This window comes from Delphinapterus leucas, unplaced genomic scaffold (genome assembly GCF_059928025.1).
Source record: "Delphinapterus leucas isolate spDelLeu-1000000601 "Yukka" unplaced genomic scaffold, BTC_Dleu_Yukka2 spDelLeu_asBTCV2_sq31, whole genome shotgun sequence".
NCBI classification, from domain to species: domain Eukaryota; kingdom Metazoa; phylum Chordata; class Mammalia; order Artiodactyla; family Monodontidae; genus Delphinapterus; species Delphinapterus leucas.
This window is the reverse complement of record NW_028322240.1, coordinates 12,974,462-12,996,323: the sequence shown is the minus strand read 5'-3', so window position 1 is coordinate 12,996,323 and position 21,862 is coordinate 12,974,462.

The following is a 21,862-nucleotide window of genomic DNA, read 5'->3' as shown; positions in this document are numbered from 1 at the left end:
TCCTTAAATGCAGATTCTTCAGATGCAAACAGGCAGAGCTTCAGACTGAAAGTCAGCTCTTCCAAAATGAGCCGTCAGCAAACACTGCAGGATTCCACTCCAGTGGGTGCCCTGGAGTCGACAACTCAGGGACCAAAGTGGACATTGGTGCCGGGGGCAGTGGGAGGGGAAGGGGAGTGAGGCTTTCATGGTTGCGGAAGTTTGGTTTTGCAAGATGAAAAGTTCTAGGGATGGTGGTGATGGCTCCACGAGATGGTGAATATATCTGATGCTTCAGAAACGTGCACTTAAAATGGTGATGATGGTAAAGGGTATGTGATGTGTGTTTTACTTCACTTAAAATAAATTCATAAAATAATGTCTTGTTAATTGAGATGCCATTTTGTCTCCCCTTCATCACAAATGTCGGAGGACCAAACAGTCCCCCACCTAAGGGGACATCATAGTATCTTCACATGGCACATGGGAGACCATTCTTAGTGAGGGGCTAGTCTGTGCTCACCTGACCTCTGTCCATTGGGACTCAGGCAGTGGTGACCCCCATACATTAGACATATGAAATGCTATGATATTAATATGATACCACCAAGTGTTGTCACTCACCAGAACACAGAGCAGCAACCCACTCAAACATGCCTGACCTCATGTGAATGTGACAAGATTAAGAGAAGAAAAGGAACCACAGGATAATCAGGGCAACACTCTTAATTCAGATGTTGGAAATCTCAAAGTGGATAAGAAACGCTTCAGGCAAAGAGCAGATATGGGGTCTCCCCGTACATGTGATCCCGACACATGCAGATGTGGTGAGACCCACACAGTCCCCACACCCTATACCTAGGGTCGCACATCCACACTCACCATGGGGACCCACCTCCCCAGACCCTGCATCTAAAGTCACACGTTCTCACTCACCAGGTGACCCCACCTACCCAGACCCCTCCACCTGGGTCACACGTGCACAGTCTCCAGCATGACCCCACCTCCCCAGACACCCTCAACTGGGGTCACACGTGCACAGTCTCCAGGGTGACCCCACCTCCCAAGACACCCCCACCTGGGGTCACACGTGCACAGTCTCCAGAGTGACCCCACCTCCCCAGACCCTTCACCTTGGTTCACACATGCACAGCCTCCAGGGTGACCCCACCTCCCCAGAACCCCCTCACCTCGGGTCACAGGTCCACACTCACCAGGTGACCCCACCTCCCCAGACACTGCACCTGGCGTCACACGTCCCCTTGGTCAGGACACCATGGCTCTGCTGGTGGCTCCCCTACTGTGGAAACAAGCTGGGTCCCTGGGACCTCCCGGGATGGGAAAAAGTGTAAGGTGGGTCTCCTCTCCCCACACTTGTCCCAGAGAAGTCCTCCTCTTCTCACTTTGGTTCTGTGTGATTTTAACTGTTTTTAAAGCTTTCATGCTAGAGTTGAACACACTACCTTGGTTCTGGCAGGCTCAGTCCTTTCTCGTCTCACTTACATGTTGAGAAAACTCACAGGACAGCAGGGCTGAAAGACGAGAGGCAGCTCTGGACTCTGCTGAGTAGGGACGGTAGACTGGAAGGAGAGCTCAGCAGCAGCCTCACCTGTTGCCCATCAGCCTTTTGCCCAATCTGCGTGCCCTGCAATCAATTCACCAGCTAAACCTGCCTCCCTACGCACCATGCACGTGCTGGTGAATTGGAATTATTGCCAGGTAGCCCTCCTGCAGATTCTCCACAAGCCCCAGGGAAGGTGAACCTTGCAGGGATTAAGAATAAGGCCCCGACCATAGCACTGACCCTTGGGAGGACCAGGTAACCACACTCAGAAGAGAGGCTGTTACCTAGACAAGCCCATCTCAGCTCCAGACCCAGACATCTAAGCACTGACCTTCAGATGCAGGCACGGAGCTTCCCAGTACTGAGGCCAGGCCGGGTCTCTCTACCCAGGTTCCCATAGTCCTAGCGTACACAGAACACAGTCAGGTCTAAATCTTCTTATTATAGACAACACATGGTCAGCTCTAAATATAATCAGTAGACAGGACATGCAGAGGTCTAAATCTACCGTGTAGACAGAACTTGATCATGTTTAAACTACCTTACGGCTGATCTCATAGGAGGTACAGGTCACACACATGGGTCCCTCATCTTTGGACACCCACATCAGGAAACTGAACAAAATCGTTGTCATTAAACATTTCAACAGGCAAAACAAAAATGTTACCAATTTCTCTGGCCACCTGATGGTCCAGATCCACAGGTGAGCCACGAACTTCTTAGAGTGCAGCCCAGTCTGCTGCCAGGACAGGCAAGAAGTGGCCTGATTCCAGCCTCCCAGGCTTCCAGAAGGAGGCGGCCACACTGGAAGCCCAGGCAGGACAGTCCTGCATGGTCCAGGCCGGGAGATCCCGTCTGTCCATTCCGCTGGCCGATTCCGGGCAGGGCGCTCAGGGCCGCTGAGAGCCCTGCACTCACGTCCTGCTTCCCTGAAGCGTGTGTGGGAGGTGGGGGTGGTGGTGGAGGGGGTGTGTGGCTGATGGCACCTATGGCTCCCGATCAGATGACCTCACGCCCTGGGGCTGACACCCAGCACGGGCACCGAGCTGTCTTCGATGGGAGACACGGGGAGAGGTTGGGGCACAGAAGCCGTTGGAGAGGAGAACCCACCGCGGAACTCCTTGCACAGTGGCTCATCCCCACCTGGTGACTCGCCTGCCCATCGTGGGCTGCATGCCACCACCCCACCACCCCTGAGTGCAAAGTGCCTGCTCTTTCAAAAACACAGGGTCTCACATGAAGAAGACCCAGCGGGGACTGTCACCCCCCCACACTCCTGATGCTGTGTTTGGGGAGAATGAACCCCCTTGACTGGGCGATGGGACCCTGTGAGGAAAGAGGTGACAGCCGCATTCCAGTTGGGGCCTGGCTGAGAGATGGGAACACAGGAGCCACGTTAAGGGCCATGCCAACAGGAGGGGCACACCCAGCCCTGGCCAGACTCTCCAACTGTGACATTGTAGCTTATAGGGGATCCAGGGCAGGTCACTGAATGTAATAGGGGCCTAAGCTGGACACTGAATGGGGCTTAAAGAAGGTGTGAAGCATGTTACTGAGACAGTGACAGTCATTGGAAGACAGACTCTGTGTCAGGACATCCTGCTCCATCCATTTAAACCCCTGAGATCTGTGACCTTTACCTGGCTACGCAGGATTGTTCGAGCAGGTGTGTGCGGACATACGTGGGGCACAATTCAGTCTGCAACCAACTTGCAAGTGGTTCCAGCAAACACACAGGTGTGCACACAGGCAGGCACAGCACACACACAAACACATGCACGTGAACAGCACAAATATATTCACACACTAGCATATGAACACACATGAACGCATATGCCCATGCACACACTAACGTGCAAATGCACATACCTGTGCACATGCACAGCACATGTATGCAAACAGGCACATGCACACACATAGCACACACGCAGGGAATAAAGTGAATACCGTAAAGCATTAATTCCTGAACACAAGTGAAGCTGACATGTATTATTCCCTTTATCTTAGCTTTGCTGTTTTTCACAATAAAAAGTTTAAGAAAAAAGTTAATGGCAAATGACTTTTGATTCATAGGACTTTCCGATGTTATTCCACAAATATTATACGACATGAGAAATGAATGTAGATATCACATGTGTCCATTAACAAATGAATGGAGAAGCAAAACATGGTCCATCCATACAAGGGAATGTTATTCAGCCTAAAAGGGAAGGCAATTCTGACCCAGGCTGCAGCAGGGATGAACCCTGAGGGCATTATGCTCAGTGATGTAAGCTAGACACAAAAAAACAAACAGTGCTTGATCCACTCATACAAGGCCCCTAGAGCAGTCAGAACCATAGAGACAGAAAGCAGGATGGTGGGTGCAGGGGCTCTGGGAGGGAGAATGGGGAGTGAGTGTTTAATGGGGACTGTTTCAGTTTTGCAAGGTGAAAATGTTCTGGAGGACGATGGCGGCCAGGGTTGTACAACAGTGCAAATTACTTCATGACCCTGAAATGTGCACTTAAACATGGTTAAGACAGTAAATTTTATGATATGTGTATCTGACCACAATTTTTAAAACTTTTTTAAAAACAACAGGAAGTAATCCATGAATACCACAAGATTCACAACTTCACTAACAACTGAGGGATTAAAACCATAAGAAAACTATGGCGCACACACCTACCAGAATGGCAGACATGAAGACACAGTATCAAATATCAGCAGGATGTGGAGCAATGGAAAGCCTGGTGCGCAGCGGGCGGTGCAAACACTTCTGAAACAATCGGGCCTCAGAGAGCGAAGTCCGTGCACACAGACCCACAGTGTTCCTCCCAGCTGAACACAACCCCCCCAGCCCTGCACCAGGACACACGGACATGGACTCCAAAGCCACAGGAGCCAAACCTGAAAGAACCTGAAGGCCATCACAAGCGGATGCAGAAATGAATCCTGCACGCTGCTATGAAGGAATATTCCACAGCAACGGAGTACATTTTGTTTAAAGGTAGTAAAACTATAAAAATTATTTTTAAAATAACCCTATATTCACAAGATGAAAGAATCTCATGGACACGATGCTGAGCCATCAAGAGCAACAAAGCAGCAAGCTCGGTACACCCACTTACAGACTTTGGAACTAGGCAAAGCTGGGCTGCGTTATTTAGGGTTGCGTGCCTGGGCATAAACTGTAAGGACAAGTCACTGACACAAAATCAGGAGAACAGCGACCTCACAGTGGGGAGGAGGCTGTGACGAGGGAAGGGCACTCCTGGGTGTCCACTCATCAGGTTCTGTTTCTTGATCTTTATGATTATTCTTTACATATGTATAACCTAATCCTTAATATGTACTTACAGCTTATCATTTTTGTTTATTAAAAAGCGGGTATCCCAACAAAGTAGAAGGAGACCTGCTTCTCCCAAGGAAGAAAAGAAATAGTTTCTACCAGTGAAATCTCGATACCATGGCTGCTTCAACCATTAAGCCTGACAACAACTCCCATGAGAGGGGCACCGGGGCCACGACACTCAGAAGGAGGCTCTGGGGCCTCAGTCCTGGGTCACTGCCTCTGAGGAGTCCATGGTACCTGGTCAAAGTTCTCAGTCATTCTGTGCATGACGCTTTTGCCTTGGTTGCTCTGGCACAGCTCGGCCAGCATCATCGCTGGGAAAGAAAGAAGAAACGTGCAGAAGAGGGAACCGGGCTTCAAGCTGACCCACCTCCTTCTATGGAGATGATGCCACACTCCCTAAGAGAGGACAGCAAGGCCACAGAATCCAGCCTCTCTGCCTGAGGCCTGGCCACACTAGCACCCCACACTTCTGATGCCACAGGGAGAATTTAGCAAGGTGCCCTCAGACCACCTGGTTGGACACAATGGGGCTTTCAAACATGCAGGTCCTGTGCGACCCCGCACCTCGGCTGTCAGATTCTGGAGGTGGGCCTGGAAGCCTCCAGTTTTTCACTTTTGATAACAGCTTTATTGAGACTGAATTTCTATACCACACAGTTAACCCATTTTAAGTATTAAGCTCAGTGGTGTTTTGCATATTCACAGGGTTGTGCACCCACCAGCACAATCCATTTGACAACATTTCCATCATCTCCCCAGAAGCCCACTCTTTAGAGGCCACCCCTCATTTCCCACAGCCCCAGCATCACCAATCCACTTTCTGTCTCTGTGGGCTTGCCTGTTCTGGATGTCTCATGTAAGTGGAATCCACTAATTGTCTTTTTGTGTCTGGCTTCTCTCACTGAGCATCATGTTTTCGAGGTTCATATACACCATAGCCTGTGTCAGTGCTTCACTTCCTTTTCCATGGCTGAGTAACCCTTAGCCTCTCTGCTTTTAACTCTACAATTAATTGTGTCTCCCTGCCTGCACCGCACAGGGCTGATGAGGATTTCACCTCCCTGCCTGCACCGCACAGGGCTGATGAGCGATTGTGGTGGTTGAGGACTCATTCTTGGGGTGTAAGCTGAACTTTGAACCAACACCAAGGGGTCCTGTGAAGAGGCTGAAAGCCCAGCCCCACAGGGTGCACAGTCGCCGTGTGTGACCAGAGCCCAGGAGGAAGGGTGTGATGGGCCTGCCTGTTTACGGGACCAGCGTCCTACAGTCTCATGGGAAACCAACTCGCTGGTCAGCGTTCCGTGGGAGGTGCTCCCCACGGTGTCAAGGGGGCAAGACAGACTGGTCAGGGACCACGGTGCTGCCTTCAGTTCAGGCCCACTCATACTAACTGTCTAGGTGGAAAGTGCTGAGGCTCCAGGGGAGGGTCCTTCCTGCTTCTTCCAGCTTCTTGGGGACCCAGGCATCCCTGGGCTTCTAGCTTCATCCCTCCCATCTCTGCCTTCATCTTCATGTGGTTTCCCTTCTGTGTGTGTGTCTCCACTCATCATATAAGCACACAGTTACACAGGATTGGGACCTCCCTAAGGCCCTTGTCTTACCTACATACACAACCAGGCCCTACTTCCAAATGAGGTCATGTCCTGAGGCCCTGGGGTCAGGACATGGAAGTCTCTTTCCCTGGGGGGTATACAATCCTCCTTCAGTCTGAGATAACAGTAATGTTGCCCAGGAAACAAGCCAGCCCCTTACCTAAGCCAGCCCCTCAAAGAGGTCTGAGCCTGCCTGGTCTCTTGGAAACTGACTGGGCAGGAGAGTGTGGCTCAGGACCCCAGTGTGAAGGACACCAGGAAGCATCGGTGTGAGGCTCCCCTGCGCAGCTGCAGCACTGGACCAGCTCATGAGGTCCAGCAGGGCAACCCCGAGCTCCTTAGAGGACTCGACCCACGTGGACTGGGGGTGACAGGCAGCAGTGAGTGGGTGTGTGATGAAGTGTATGTGACGGGCCTGCAGTGAACAGGTGAGCACATCTGTGTGTGTGACATCAGGCACATGTGATGGGTCAGCAGTGAGCACACGTGTCTGAGATCAAGTGCGGTACACACTCACGTGATCAGGTTCATGTGGCATCTTAGTGGGCAGGGCACCACAGGGCTGCAGTGCTGCCATGGGCTCGAGCCACCAACCCTGCCTGGTGTGGAGCATCCCTCCCCCACCACGTGCCCCAGCAGCTCCCACGTCCGCAACTGCGCAGTGGCTGCACCTGTGCAGAGTACTTCCCCTGGGCAAGTAGTTCTTGAAAAGGGTCACCTCCGTGGTGACGGCGACCTTCCTCTTTTGCTGCTTCAGCAGGGGCCGCCCCTGCCAGTGCCTGCTTGCACCAAGGCATCCGGGCCACAGAGAGCTGGTCCCTGCACCTGAGACCAAAGAGAAGGACTGGAGGGGCTGTGCTTTCTCCCACTAGGAGCCTCATATCCAGGGGGGCCAGTGCGGCCATGTCAGACACACAGGGCCGGACATTCTGGTTCATCTTCCCCCAATACGGTGGGTGAAAAGAGAGCCACGTGGGACCTCAGACCACGTAGGACAAGGCGCGTGTCGAGGACCATCTCACCACTGTCGATTGGCCCGTTCAGTTTGCACTCCTGTGAAATGCTGCTCATGAACGGCTTTTCTCTACATGAAAGCTGAAAAGAACTGCTTGTATTTAAAAAGTGACACATTTGTGTGAATTTGACGAAGGGGTACGTGCAACCAAGCACACAGCTTGGTAGGAGGTTACTGCTATTCAGGAGGGACAGATACCTTAATGGTTTTAGCGCTTTTCTAAATGTGGTAAGAGGTAAGAATCCAGGTTCATACAAATTTTCTCCTGAAAATATGGAACTCTCTGAGGGCCAGTTCTGGCCCAGAGTACAAAATGCCTCATCCTGATCTTCGCCCTGAATTCCTTTCAGGGTGTCCTGTAAGTCAGCGATTGTGGTGGTTGAGGACTTAATTCTTGTAGAACTGAATCGTGGGCAACTTTATGTTACAATCCCCCCTCTTTTGGTCGTAATTTTGACCAAGGTTTAGGAGGCATTTCATGACCAATTTATCCCATGGCACCTGGAATACTCATTCCCAGTTCAGGTGAGGATTTCATTGATAGGCCACTCAATGTGCTGTTACTGGACTAAGCCCTGTTAACAGTAGCCCAAAGCCACTGGGTCGCCTGTCCTACTAGTCTGTTATCGTCCAGGAAATGGTTCCCTCTTGTAGCGTCTTCCCATATCTAGAGTTATACTATTAAAATCACCGATCTTATAGAACTATGCATTTGACAATTGTTTTAGACACTGTCCTGTGCCTGCCCGCCCTTCCTGGGAAGGACCTGCTCGTGATTTTCTGAGCTGAGAATCTGACTCTGTTCTACTTTACACACAGGTTATTTCTATATGGCTTTAAGATAGGCTGAATTTTGCAGGAATAGAACAACGACGTGATTCTAGGAAAGCTTGTTTGCACAGTTATTCAGAACTTTACCAAGAATTCTCTGACAGTTTGGAAAGTCAAATCTCCTGGTAAAGTGGCTCAGAGTTTCTGAATTGCCAGTTAATGCACCAGGATTGCTGTCACCACAGTAATTCGAATTCTATACAACAATGCCTATGTGTCCTCATTTAAAAACATTAAATATAAAGTTTGAAGCGAGTTGAATGTTACCTGCCTTTTCTTAAATCTAAATTGAAGAAAAATTTAAGCAAACATCTGATTACTTAGTGTAGTTGAAGCCAAGCATTCACCTATTAAATTATGTATTATTTCATTAAAATGTATTTGTCTTTAATTCTCCTCTCTATTGTAACTGTAGTTGCATACACACATATACATAATCATACTTAAATTGTATGTGTAGAGAGATTATCTTATCTCTGCCTCTGATTTCAGAAAGTGAGCGGAGCGTTACAAAGTACTTGATATAAAAGGGGTGAGTGTCTGATGGGCTGACAGAACACCCATGACACAGCATTTCATTCCCTCTAAGGTACTAGAATCCAAAAGACAGACAATAAAAAGGAGAGAACTTGGAACCTTCAAACAGCGCTAGTGGGAATGTGAAATGGTGCAACCATTTTGGAAGACAGTCTGGCAGTTCCTCAAAATGTCAAACATGGAGTCACTACAAGATTCAGCAATTCCACTCCTACGTATAAACCCAAGAGAAAGGAAAACACACATCCACACAAACACTTGTACATGCATGTTTATAGCAGCATGATTCACAACAGCCAAAATGTGGAAACCACCCAAATGACCATCAACAGGTGAACAGAGAACAGATAAACGCAATGTACTCCATCCAAACAATAGAATATTACTCAGCCATGAAAAGGAGTGAAGCACTGACACTCGCTACAGTGCTGACAAAACTTGAGAACACAATGCTCAGTGAGAGAAGCCAGACACAGAAGGACACTGTCTTAGTCTGCTTGGGCTGCCATAGCAAACTACCAGGCTGGGGGCTTCAACAACAGAAATGTATTTCCTACAGTTCTGGAGGACAGAAGTCTGAGATCAGGGTGCCACTACGGTCAGGTTCTGGTGAGGCTCTCTTCTTGGTTGTATGTGGCACCTTCTCCCTGTGTCCTCACATGGAGAAGATGTGAGGGAGCTCTCTGACGTCTCTTTTATAAGGACACTAATCCCATAATAGGGGCTCCACGCTCATGACCTAATCACTTCCCAAAGGCACCATCTCCTAATACCATCTCCTTGGGGGTAAGGATTTCAACATGTGAATTTTGTTGGGACACAAACATTCAGCCAAGAACAATCACAAACTGATTCCATTTATATCAAATGTCCAGAACAGGCAAATCCACAGAGACAGGAAGTGGGTTAGTGCCAAGGGAGGGGGAAGGGGGGTCTCCTTTTGGGGGGTGAGAATGTTTTAGAACCAGAGGGAGGTGGTGCTGGCACAACACTGTGAATGTGATAAATACCACTGAGTTGTTCAATTTAATGGTAAATGGTGAATTTTATGTTACATATATTTTAATCACAACTAAAAAAATAGTTATTCATCACATCAACATCTTGACACCTCAAGGAATTTCCATTTCTGCCAAGAGATCCTGTCTGCTTGCCCATGTGATTTCTGCAGCCCCGGGTGACCTCGTGTGGGCCGTGGAGTGTAAATGAGGGCATGAACAACCCCTCACAGGGACGATCCAGAGGCAGACCCAGGGCTCGTCCCCAGTAGCACAGGACAGAATCCGTTTGGATTTATCATCGCACTGTGAACAGCCCCATGGGGCTGCTGGCCGTGTACTGCCTGACTGCAGCCCTGGACACCGGGGCCGTGGCCCGATCCCCCTCACCCCAAGACTGGGACCTTCCAGGTGAAGCAAACGGCACTGCAGTCAGTGCTTGGGAGCTGCTGGAGCACGGGCCCACCCACAGAGTAAGGCCGGAGCACTTACAGCTACCTGCAAACACGCATATTAGAAACATGATTTTTCCGTAACGCACGGGAGACCTGAAAGTGTGTTTTCTCAGGTAAACTGATAACACCACCCCCTTCATGTGTGCACGCCGCCCTTACGGTGGCAGAGTTGAACACTTACCCCCTCCCCCACCAGAATTGACCTCCAAGGCCTCCTGGGGATCCTCCCCAAACCCTGAGGATGTGTCCTGCCTGAGGCTCCCGACACAATATACTCCCAGTCAGGCCGGCCTGCAGAGGTCACACAGAGGTCGGGCCCTGAAGCAGCAGGATGTGACCCTGGACACAGGCATATCCACACTGCACAGACTGGGTCCCTAAGGACAAGTGTCAGGTTACTTCTTTGGGCCATGCCCCTGTCCTGCTCGAGGTGCAAGGCCCACCCCACTGCCCAGCCCACGTCCCTTTCTCTGGGGCACCTGCAGGACTCAAGCCCGCACCTTGCCCAGCCCTGCCTCCCCACCATGTAAGGCTGTCAGCATAACTGATGCCATCCTGGGCTCGTCCTTCCGCTGACCTTACCCAGGACTGTACTGTGTGGTCAATCACTTCTCTGTCCTCAAGGCTTTTCTAGTTAATAGAGGCTGTTTAGTAATTATCAGGACCAGGTGGCCTCTATGCTTTGTTAGTCCCCAAACAAGGAAGACCTTCGCTGACGTGTTCCCGGTGCCCATGAGGCCAGTTACCCATTCATGAACCTTGACTTAGGAATGTACGTCCTGTTTCCAAGCACCCCCCCATGTTAACCATAAATTGTCCCGGTGACCCTTTGGCCATACAGAGCGCAGCTGCACATGCTTCCTTCCAATCGTTGTCCAATCCCACCCTGTGAGTAAACTACCCAATAATAAACTGATCCGTTAATTACCTGGAGCTGCCTGCCTCGGTTTTCGGTCTCACAATGCCCTGTCAGTTCGGTGGGCACTTCTCTTTCCCTCCATCCTCTAACACCTCACCTACTACTGTGGGTTCAATAGTATCCCCCCTCAAATTTATATCCATTCCTACCCCAGAATCAGGCCTTATTTCTGAAACAGGGTGTCTGCAGATGTGGTTAACATGAGGTCATGCTGGATTAGGGAGAGCCCTAAATCCAACAGCTGGTCCTTATAAGAAGAGGGAAATCTGGACACAGACACAGAGGAGAAGCCACGTGACGATGGAGGCAGAGGTGTGGGTGATGCAGCCCCAAGTCCAGGGGCGCCAAGGACTTCTGGAAACCAGAGAAGCCGGGAGAGGCCACGGCAGATTCCCTGAAGTTCCAGCAGGAACCAACCACACCTTCATTTTGTATTTCCAGCGTCCAGAGCTGCGAGAGGGAAATCTCTGCTCTTGTGAACCCCCCAGCTTGTGGCATGTTGTCACGGTCGCTCTAGGACCCCCACACCTGCCAGATGATGAGACACGGGGCATCTGAGGAAAGAGCCTCTCGGTATCTGGATGAGCATCTCTACACACACGTCTGGGTGGTGAAGATGGAGGACATGCAGCTGCCTCCCCACCTGAGCTGTGCCTCATGTTGGCCTTGCTGTCCAGCTCACTCTTGTCGTATGTCCAGTGGATGACCAGCCTCTGTTGATGCAGGCGCCCCACCGCTGTCCTACGACGTCCCCACGCACATCCCACTCACAGGCTGTGCTCCGGCCGTGGCTGCTCAGCAGCCTCAGCTTGACTGCAATGACAGGTCAGGGGACCTGCTGGCCCCTCCCAGACTAGGGTCGGTGCCTGAAGCAGGAGGCCCTGGGCAGCCGCCAGGTGAGGCCTGGAGCAGGCACCTTGAGCTCCTCAGGGCCCTGATGCAGCCCCACGTGCCACCAACCCCACACACTCACTGGCAGGCTGGAGGCTCCATGTCCCCAGGCACTAGGCACTTCTCGAAGGCGGCCCTGGGATGTGTATTCAATCCTCTCCACGTTTGGCTCAACCTGGCTGGGAGCCCAACGGACGGTCGCCTTCATAGGAGCAGACAGAGGGCATCCCTGAGGCCCCCGTGCCTCTGCCCCTAAGTGACCCCGCACTTCGCAGACCAGGCCATCCGCCTTTGACCGCCACGTCCCCCTTCCAGCTCCGGCCCGGCCCTCTAGAGACTCCTCACTCCCCGGAGGGAAGGGCTGACCGCCCCTCGGCCTCCCTCTCACCTCTGCCTGTCCGTCCATCTTCCGAGTCACGACACCACTTCCTCCGTGAGGCTCCTGGATTCCGGCCTGGGGCCCCGCCCCCCACACGCCCCCACGAGCTGTGTCGACCACCAGGATTGGCCACCTCAAGAGGCCCCGGAAGACGGACTCCCCGGAACCTCAGAATGGGACTTTGTGTGCAGATGGGCCACCGCAGAGGTGCCGGGGTTGAGATGACGTCACTGACCTGTAATTGGGGGGTTTCTCATGGGGGAATTTGGACACAGACACATGGGGGAGAAGGCGATGTGACAGCAGAGACACAGCTGGGGCTGGGAATGGCATGGGACCTATTGACCCCAGAACCCGCGAGAGGAGTGGGCCCCCAATACCTTGACCTCGGGCTCCAGGCCTGAGAGTAGGCGGCCCCTGTCCCAACACCACACCCCGTCTGGTGTTCTGTGTCGGGGCCGCAGGAATCCCACACCCGGCCTGCGGGGGGCGGCGCTGTGCTTACTGACACCCAGGACCGTCACCAGCCGCCTCCCCTCTGGGCATGACGCCCACTCCTCCTCGGGGAGGGACCCAGGACCCCTGTCCCTCACGTCCCTGTCACGGCGACCTCCTCCCCTCACCCAGCAACCCCTGGGGCATCTCAGACCCCAGAAAGGAGCTGCAGCGGTGTGGTGACCATGGTGAGTGGCCGCAGGCCACCGCACCCACCCCGAGACCTGAGTGTGGCCATCTGAGAAGGGACCCACCAGCCCCCTACCCAGGTGCCCCATTTCACAGGGCAGGTCCTTGTGCCAAGTTCCGGGAGGGGGTTGTCGAGCAGGGGTGACTGAGGCCTGTGAACATGTGGGCCAGAGAGGTCCTCCCCAGGAGCCCAGGCACAGCTGGCCCAGGCCAAATCCATCCCTCCCTGCCTGTACCCCACGGAGTGAGGATAAAGCCCCAGTGACCCCCAAGAAGAGACATGACAACCAGAGGACTAGACCACCCACAGACCGGGGACTGAGTGTCCACCTCATTCCCTCAGAGTGAACAATGTCTTCACCGGGGCTTCCAGACTGGCCCATGTCCCCACAAACACCCAGCTTCAGTGAACCAGCCAGACAGAAAACCCTCTTCCAGCATCCCCTGTGTTAATAGACCCAGCCTTCGGGGGAGGCGGGGCCGGCCTGAGGGAGGATGCACGTGCTCCAGCGCCGGACACTCACTGCCCGTCCCCCTGCCCACCCCCTGTCCTTCTCCTGCGCCCTGTGGTCTCACCCCCTCCAGAAACCCTCCTCTCCAGGCTCCCAGCACCCACATTTCCCACCTCAACCCCATCACTCTCCACTTCAATTTGCCTGTTTCCCCGCCGGGTGAAGAGGAGAGCAAACGTCCCGCACTGGTGTTTTCAGCAGTGTACACGGGGCTTCCTTTCTCTTCCTGGCGGGGGTTTGGCTGGACACCAGGTGGCTTCCAGCGGTGCGGGGCTAGGCGCCGCCCTGCAGGGAGCAGCCCTGATCCCCGCGCCTACAGCGCTGCCTGCTGGACACTGGGTGGTTTCCAGCCCTGTGGGGCTTGGGCGCCACCCTGCAGGGATCAACCCTGATACCCTGCCTACAGCGCCGCCTGCTGGTCTCTCCGTCCTCCCGTCAGGCACAGTCTTCACCTTCCCTGCTGCCTTGGATGGTCCCTCTCCACACCGTCCGGCGATCAGCCCCTCCTCGCCACCGCCATCAGCCCCAGCTCCACACCCCTCGTCCAGCCTCAGGGATGACCCAGGACCCTTCCTGGGCCCCCCCACCTGCCCAGCCTTGGTCGGTGTCCTCAAGCCACCTGTGCAGATGGGTGAGGATCCCCTCCAGATGCTCCCAAAGGCTTCACCCCAACATCCTCCCCGGGGTCGGCTCCATGACCTGTCAGTGTGTTCCACCCTCACCAAGCCCCCAAGTACATGCCAAGGACAGGCATCAAGCCTGCTGCGTGCTCTGCTGTGCATCCTTCTGTATACACAGACATGACCCTCCCCCAGGATGCAGGAAAGGCAGCTCTACCTATTGATGTGGGGAGATGGACTGACCACAGGGCGAATGTTAGCTCTCAGCTCACCAGGCAAGGGCAGCAGTATTCTTGCTCCGTGGACCCTTTCTCACCCAGCCTGACCATGACCCGGCTTTGTTCCCACCCCCGTTGTCCCTCCATTGGCCTCGCTCTTGTGAGCAGAGCAGGACAACATGGTCAGTGGTCACGGGCTGAGACACACAGACACTGGCTGACCTGCGTGCACCCATGCTGACCACATGGAATGGGCACTGCATCAGGACCCGTGCGGTGTGGGTTCACCTGCCCACAGATAGGCCGGGCCTCTGCTCCTGGCCCCAGAGGTCACCTTGAGTCTGATGGGAATGTCCGTGTTCCATGGACCTCGCTCCAGGCTGCTGTGTGCTGACGGCGTTATGCATGGTGGGGCTTCCTGAGTCGCCCCAGGGGCTGGAGGTCAAGGTCAGGCACAGGTGGTCCCCACATTGACGTGACAGACCCCAATAAACCTTGAACCTCAGGACTCAGGTGGGCTTCCCTGGGCTGCCACAGTCGAGGATGCTGGACCCTGCTCGTCCCCTCTGTCCTCGCTGATTTTAACTTGCATCCTTCACCATAATGTACCCTGAGTATCACAGCTTCATGGAATTCTGGGAGCCTCCAAGGAAAAAGAAGCCGGGGAGGGGGTCTCTGAGTCCCTGACTCTACAGTCAGGGTTAGAAGACAGTGGGGAGGATCTTGGGGCCCTGGAATCTCAAGGGCCCCCCTACCAGGGGAGGGGTAGGAGACCCTGGGTGGTAGTTAAGCTGAGTCCAAGGCCCTCCTGGGTAGGAAGCATCCTAGCCCCCGTGGATCCCAAAGAGGCCGGCTCCCTCCTCCCCTCAGCCCCCAGGCCTGGTCCCTGCTCTTGAGAAATTCCCTAGGGTGGGGTCCTGGTGCTGGAGGTGCCCCGATGCTGTGGCTTCCTGAGTCTCCAGTGAAGATAACGGGAGTGAGAGAAAACTTGTTCACAGAAAGGGAGCTTCTGCCAAAACAAAGCTTTGGCCTGCTGCCCCCGCCCCCAGGTGCACTGGGGCAGGAACGTGAGAGTGAGGCTCCTTCCCCTCCCAAGACACACAGGACACATGGGCACTGGCCACTGGACTCCCACACAATATTAAAATCTCCCACGCAAGCCTGTTGGGTGAGAGACACAATTTAAAGACTATTAATGGGGCCAGGGGGGTCCAGGGGGTGAAGCTAGGGGTGTGGAGAGTTGGAAAATCACCCAAGGATGTGCTCTCTCTGCAGCGACCCCCCCAGGTGGGCCCAGGTGGAGGTGGACCCCTCAAGTCAGAGCCCACATTCTGGGTCTTTGGGGGACAAATAGCCAAGCACCCCTAGTACTTGCCTTCACCTGCTGCAGTTAGGGCCTGCCCTGTCTTCTTCATGGCCAAGTTCTAACCCCTCCCAGAAGGCCTCTTTGGAGTTTATGAGATGGGGATGTCCATGGCAGGACTGGAGGGTCTGTGGTGGGCTGGAGGCCATGTGGCAGGCAGGAGGGCTCCCACCGATCTTAACGGTCCACATCTCCTGGTCATAGGCCTGCACAGAGTCCACCAGGCTGTGGATGTGGTAGAAGGTGCCGGGGACCAGTCCAGCCCATGCAGGTGTCTGACCACCAAGCAGTCAGTGTGGGGTATTCACAGGGAGCCCTGGCCATGGTCCCACACTCCTGGGGACGACACTTCAGCATGGTCCCTGGAATGACCAGGAGGTCGGCCAGCAACGCCCCCAACCCAACCTCACTGTTACCACAAGAAACAAAAGACAACTCCGTGCAGATAGACAGAACATCACCAGCCTGATGCTGAAGAAGGTCGGCTGGCATCTGGGAACTGGGTGCTATAGTGGGTTGAATGGGGGGTCCCCCCAAAAGTTACATCCACGTCATGCCCCCCAGAATCTGAGAATGGAAGCTTTTTTGGCAGTAGGGTCTTTGCAGGCATAATTAGTTACGGATCTGGAGATGAGGTCATCCGGGATCAGGCTGGCCGTAAATCAGTGACAGTGTCCTTCTAAGAGACCAGAGGAGAGACACAGACACACAGGAGACACCATGTGAAGACGGAGGCAGAGACGGGAGAGATGTGGTCACAAGCCCAGGGACACCTGGAGCCCCCAGAAGCTGGAAGAGGCAGGCAGCACCCTGCCCTGGAGCCTCCAGAGGGAGCGCAGCCCTGGGACACCTTGACCTCAGACGTCTTGTCTCCGGGACTGAGAGAGGACAGGTTTCTGTTGTTCTGAGCCTACGTTTGTGGTCGTTTGCCACAGCTGTCCTGGGAAGCTAATTCAGCTGGTGAGCAGCTCCCTGCCCTGATCTAAACCCTCCTGCCTCCCGTTAGGGGCAGCCCCCTGCACCTGTGCTGTTTGCACAAACTATGTGGTTCATGCTGAACCCCGGCTCCCCTTCTGGGCACTGGCATTTTGGAGGGTGAGGGCAGAGAACATCAAATGACCAGCCCTAGCCAGGTTCCAAGTCTCTAGTGAGCTTCCCTGGGGGGACAGGGGTGGGGGTAACTGTCATGGTTCTGCCCTTCGTCGCTGGGGGAAGAGACACCCTAGAGACCCTCGAGGGGGCATGAAGGATCATGAGCTGACTGGAACAGGGACCCTCCCTCCCGTGCATCCCTACTGCATGCTGTGACCCATCTCAGCTGTGAGCACACAAGTCACAAGTATGTGCTGGGTCCTGTGAGCCTCCCAGCCAGTACCTGAAGGTGAGGGTGGCCCTGAAGACCCCACCCCTTTCCTATACATCTAGTAGGTGGAAGACCCCCTTCTCCTTGCCATTCCAGAAGTGGTTCTGGAGCTGTTCGGGAGGAGTTCCGGGGTTTTGTGGGCTGAGCCCCTGTTGCTGTGCCCCCACTTCCCCACAAGAACATCCAGAGCAAGCAGATTGCCCTGTTGCCTGAATGCCCCCCCACCAGTTTTCTCAGGAAAGAATCAGCAGTTTCTGTAGCAGCGTCTGCAGGCAGCTCTGCATCTGGACCCACATTCACATCTTCTGTGTAAACACCGACAACCTTCCCTGACACATGCCCCCTACTGACCACCTCCGCATGCCGACCACAGGCCCCAGTGCGGGCGTCAGACTGACCGCCCGTCTCAGCCTCCCCCTCTTGTTGTCAGAGCTGCTCCAGGCCCTTGCTCAAAACCCGTGGACCCACCTTGAACAGGGCTGTCCTCCACCCCACCCTCAGCAGGAGTTCACCTATATATTTAAGTTAAAGGGTCCAGAGATAAGAAAGGAAGGTACAAACAAAAAAACAGATGGAACCAGCTGGGACCAAGATGGCAACGAATCTGACCTCCAACAGACCCTGCGTCTCATCACAGGTTGAATTTACTATATCAGCATATTAAGTGACACACCTACCGGTGGCCATGACTGGACATGAAGGACAAAAAATGGGTGAAAAGAGGTGGTACCCCACTCCCTTGTAAAAAGCCTTGCCCCTTCCCCGGAAGGCCTCTTCATCCCCATCATTAGCCTCACTCCTCCTCCCTCTTTCAAATTAAACCACTCTCTCGAGGAGGGCAAGAAGTTGATCTGTGAACTTAGTTCCCGCTTCTGCATTCTTTGGCCACTGAATGGAGCCTGTGCTGTGGTGGCCTCAGCTTTGGTTTTGTTATTTGCCTACTTGAATCCAAACGGAAAAAAGAAACCTTCCCCTCTGAGGCAGAGAGCCTCGCCAGGCTAGGGCCTGAGCAGGGTCCATATGACTTAACTTGGTAACAGTCTGTAAGGGAACAGTGCTCTCTGCCCATGGGGCGGGGGGAGGGAACACGTACAACCGCAGCACCGGCTCCGTGGACGGCATGGCCCCTCGTGGGCCTGGACTGTGTGCTCTCATCCCCCCACGCCTGACACCCCCTGACAGTCATGATGCGGCGACACTGGCTGCTCGGCGTCCAGTCATAGGGGACAAGAGGCAGCACCTGGTGCCAGATCACACGTGCCCTTTCACGAGCAGGGGACATAGGAGATATTAGGACTTTGTGTCTAGAAAGCAAACCAAGTGGCTAGAAGGTGATCTGAGCTGTGGACTTGAAACCCACATGCCAGGTGAGAGCTTCCTCTGGACACTGGCTCGGAAGCTTCTGTACAGGTGATGACCACACCAGTGCTTCCCGCCCAGCCCCTCCATGTCTCCCTGGTGGGCACAGCTGGACCTGCGCCCCTCAGGCTCCCCGACCCAGAGCCTGAAGGTCTGATGCTGCCAGGCCCTGGGGACGAGAGTGGTCCCTCCACCAATGCAGCTCAGCTGCTCCTCCCCAGTGAACAGGACAGGGAAGCCCAGGGGAGTCTGAGGCCTGGCACAGGCAAAGCTTGTCGCAGCCCCTCCTCAGGACCCCTGGCCCCGCCCTGCTTACTCAGGCCCACCATCTGCCCCTCCCAGTGCCCGCGTCCCACCGACCCACATTCCTGGTGTGGACGCCCACGTACACAAGCTCCTCCGTGTCCTCTTCCCACATGGGACACCCCCATCCCTGCTTCTCCCTAATGACGGACTGGACCTCACCTGTTCTGGGCAGGAAGAGGGCCGAGGAGGGCGGCGGCCTGTCTCGTCTGCTTCCTGGGGGCCCAGACACAGGGCTTGGGGACTGCTGGGCCTTGAGGTCTGGATGCTTCCAGGTGGGGCAAACCTGCCACGGCCCACTGGAGCCTGCTCCTTCGGAGATTCCACAAACAGGGGGACCCACCAAACCGAGCCCATCCCCAGGCTCTGCTGCAAGTCTGCTTGGATTTGCTCTCCTGATCCTGAAGACAGAACTGCGGGAAACAGGGCCTGCGACTCCCATACTGACGGTGTTCCGTGAAATTTCCACTAGACCCCTTTCTACCCTGTTCTGAGGAAATTACTAGCCAATCCATGCTACCATCACCTCACAAACAGACCAGGAAGCTGAGGCTCTGAGAAGCCAAGTAATCCAGCCAGAAGCACAGATGTGCAGCCACAGAGTGCGGTCTGCACCCACCGCCCGCCCAGGGGGACTGCCTGCTCCCAGCAGGTTCCACACCTCTTCCCTTCACCCCCCTCCCAGGGCCAGCTCACAGATCCTCCTCTTGGGGGGATTCACTTACCTTCTTCTAACAGGATCCGTCTCACTATCCTGTTTTGGGGTCATCCAGAAGCTTGTCACTCTGAAGCAGGTTCAGCCTCACGTCACCAGGGCAGCTTTCCTGGATCACACTCACCACCTGCTCGTCCACTCCCAGCTCAGACCCACAAAGGCCCCCTTGGCTCGAGCCCCATGGCTCTGCCTGGGCTTCCACCCCCTCCTGCCTGGTCCATCCCTCTCGTGTCCCCTGCAGGGTCACCAGGAGCTCCCATCTGTCCCAGGAAGGCTGTCTGCTCTGTCCGGGGGAGGCCTCCGTGGTGTCAGGTAGAAGAAACAAGAGGGACCCGTGGGGCCTACCTCAAGCAGCACAGTGGCCAGCACCCACCTACTGACTTCATCGCTCTGGATGGACAGGGGTTCATGCGGCCCACGGCATCTCCTGGTTCTCATCTCATCCCAGCGCTGCCAACAGAGAAGTCGCTAAGCAACTCTGTGCACGCTGCACAGAGAGGACGCCCATACACACATCCCCTTCCCAGCCCACGGGGTTCTCGTGGTCAGGTCCCTCCCAGGATATTGAGCTCCCCTGGGTAGGCAGCCCAGCAGCCTACAGGGCTCTTGTGGTCAGGCCCCTCCCAGGATACAGAGCTCCCCTGGGCAGGCACCCAGCAGGGCTGGGCACACAGGAACCGTGCACATAGCCCTCGTTACAGAGCACCCCCAGCTCACCCGTTGGTCAGAGCTGACCCTGAGCACCTCAGAGCAGGACCTGAACTAACAAACAGCAGCTCCTGGACAGGTCTGTGACCCTGGGCTTCACTCTGTGAGGCCTCCCTCCTCCTGATCTTCAAGACACTTCCACTGTAGCCGGGGCACCAGACCTCTGTCTCCACCCACCACCCCTCCTCTCCCTGACTCCTGGGTTCCTCTCATTAGGAGAGGGTCTTCGTGAAGTTGTCTCCCACTCATGGGCCAGATAAAATAATTAGAAAACAAGCCAGAGCTGCAGCCCCTTGTCTATCCTGACCCTCAGGACGCCACACCTGTTCCTTGGACCTGGTCGGTGCAGCAGGGCCCATTTTCTGCAACTGTGAGCCTCTGATGGGCAAGGATTGGCTGACCTGTGCAGCCTGACTCAGCCAGCCAGTCCTCCCCAGGTGTGCCTGGGTTGAGGTCAACATAAACACCACTCCAGGCAGCAAAATCCCCTGCAGCTGTGCCTGACGCCATATTCTCTGCCCCGTCAGCAGTCTCAGGGCTGGGCTGGTGGGAGGGAGTAGGGCCCATGGCTCTATGGGTGGGCTGGTGTGAGGGGGGCTCTGCTGGATGTTCTGCAGGAGTTGCCAGGCTGCCACCTGCTAAGGAAGATGATGTGTCACCCATACCTGCCGTTGGAATTTCTCCCCGGGCAGAGGTGAGGAAGGAAAAAAGCACTGGGGGCCAGGACAGGAGGGGTAACTCAGGTAGGGGAAGGGAAAACTTCCAGAAGAGCGCCTGGGGCCAGGACCATCCTGCCTGGCCTTCAGGCACCAAGTCGGCCTGCGTGCTGTTGCTGGTGTGGCCCCAAGCCCCTTCCTCTAGGTTTCAAAGTCTTTGTACATATTCAAGTGATTTACCTGGGAAGGGTGGAAAAAGTTCAGCAGCAACTGGCCTGGGGCTCAGCTCACGTTTACTCACAGACGCCTCGGCCCGGTCCCCCAGCTTTGCAATGAGGACGCTCCTTGCAGGGAGGCTGCTGGCTGCATGGGAGACGATTCCCCACCTCTGACCAACTTCAGAATTGTTTACCTCTGGAGCAAGTGTCCCGATAGCGCTTTCAACTATGGTGGGTTCTGGTTTATTTTTTCTTTTCTTTTTTCTTTCTTTCTTTTTTTTTTTTGGTTCAAGGTAGGTGTTATTCCTCGTTTTTGTATTTATAGATATAAGCATGGAAATAATTCATTCATATAAATAAGTCTATGGGAAGGGAAGAACTTGTATTTCCTGTTTTATTTTTTTAATCTGATTTATTTTAATTTTTGAATTTAACTTTATATTTTTATACAGCAGGTTCTTCTTAGTTATCTATTGTATACATATTAGTGTATATATGTCAATCCCAGTCTCCCAATTCATCCCACCCCCCCACCCCCACCACTTTCACCCCTTGGTGTCCATACGTTTGTTCTCTACATCTGTGTCTCTATTTCTGCCTTGCAAGCCGGTTCACCTGTACTATTTTTCTAGGTTCCACATAT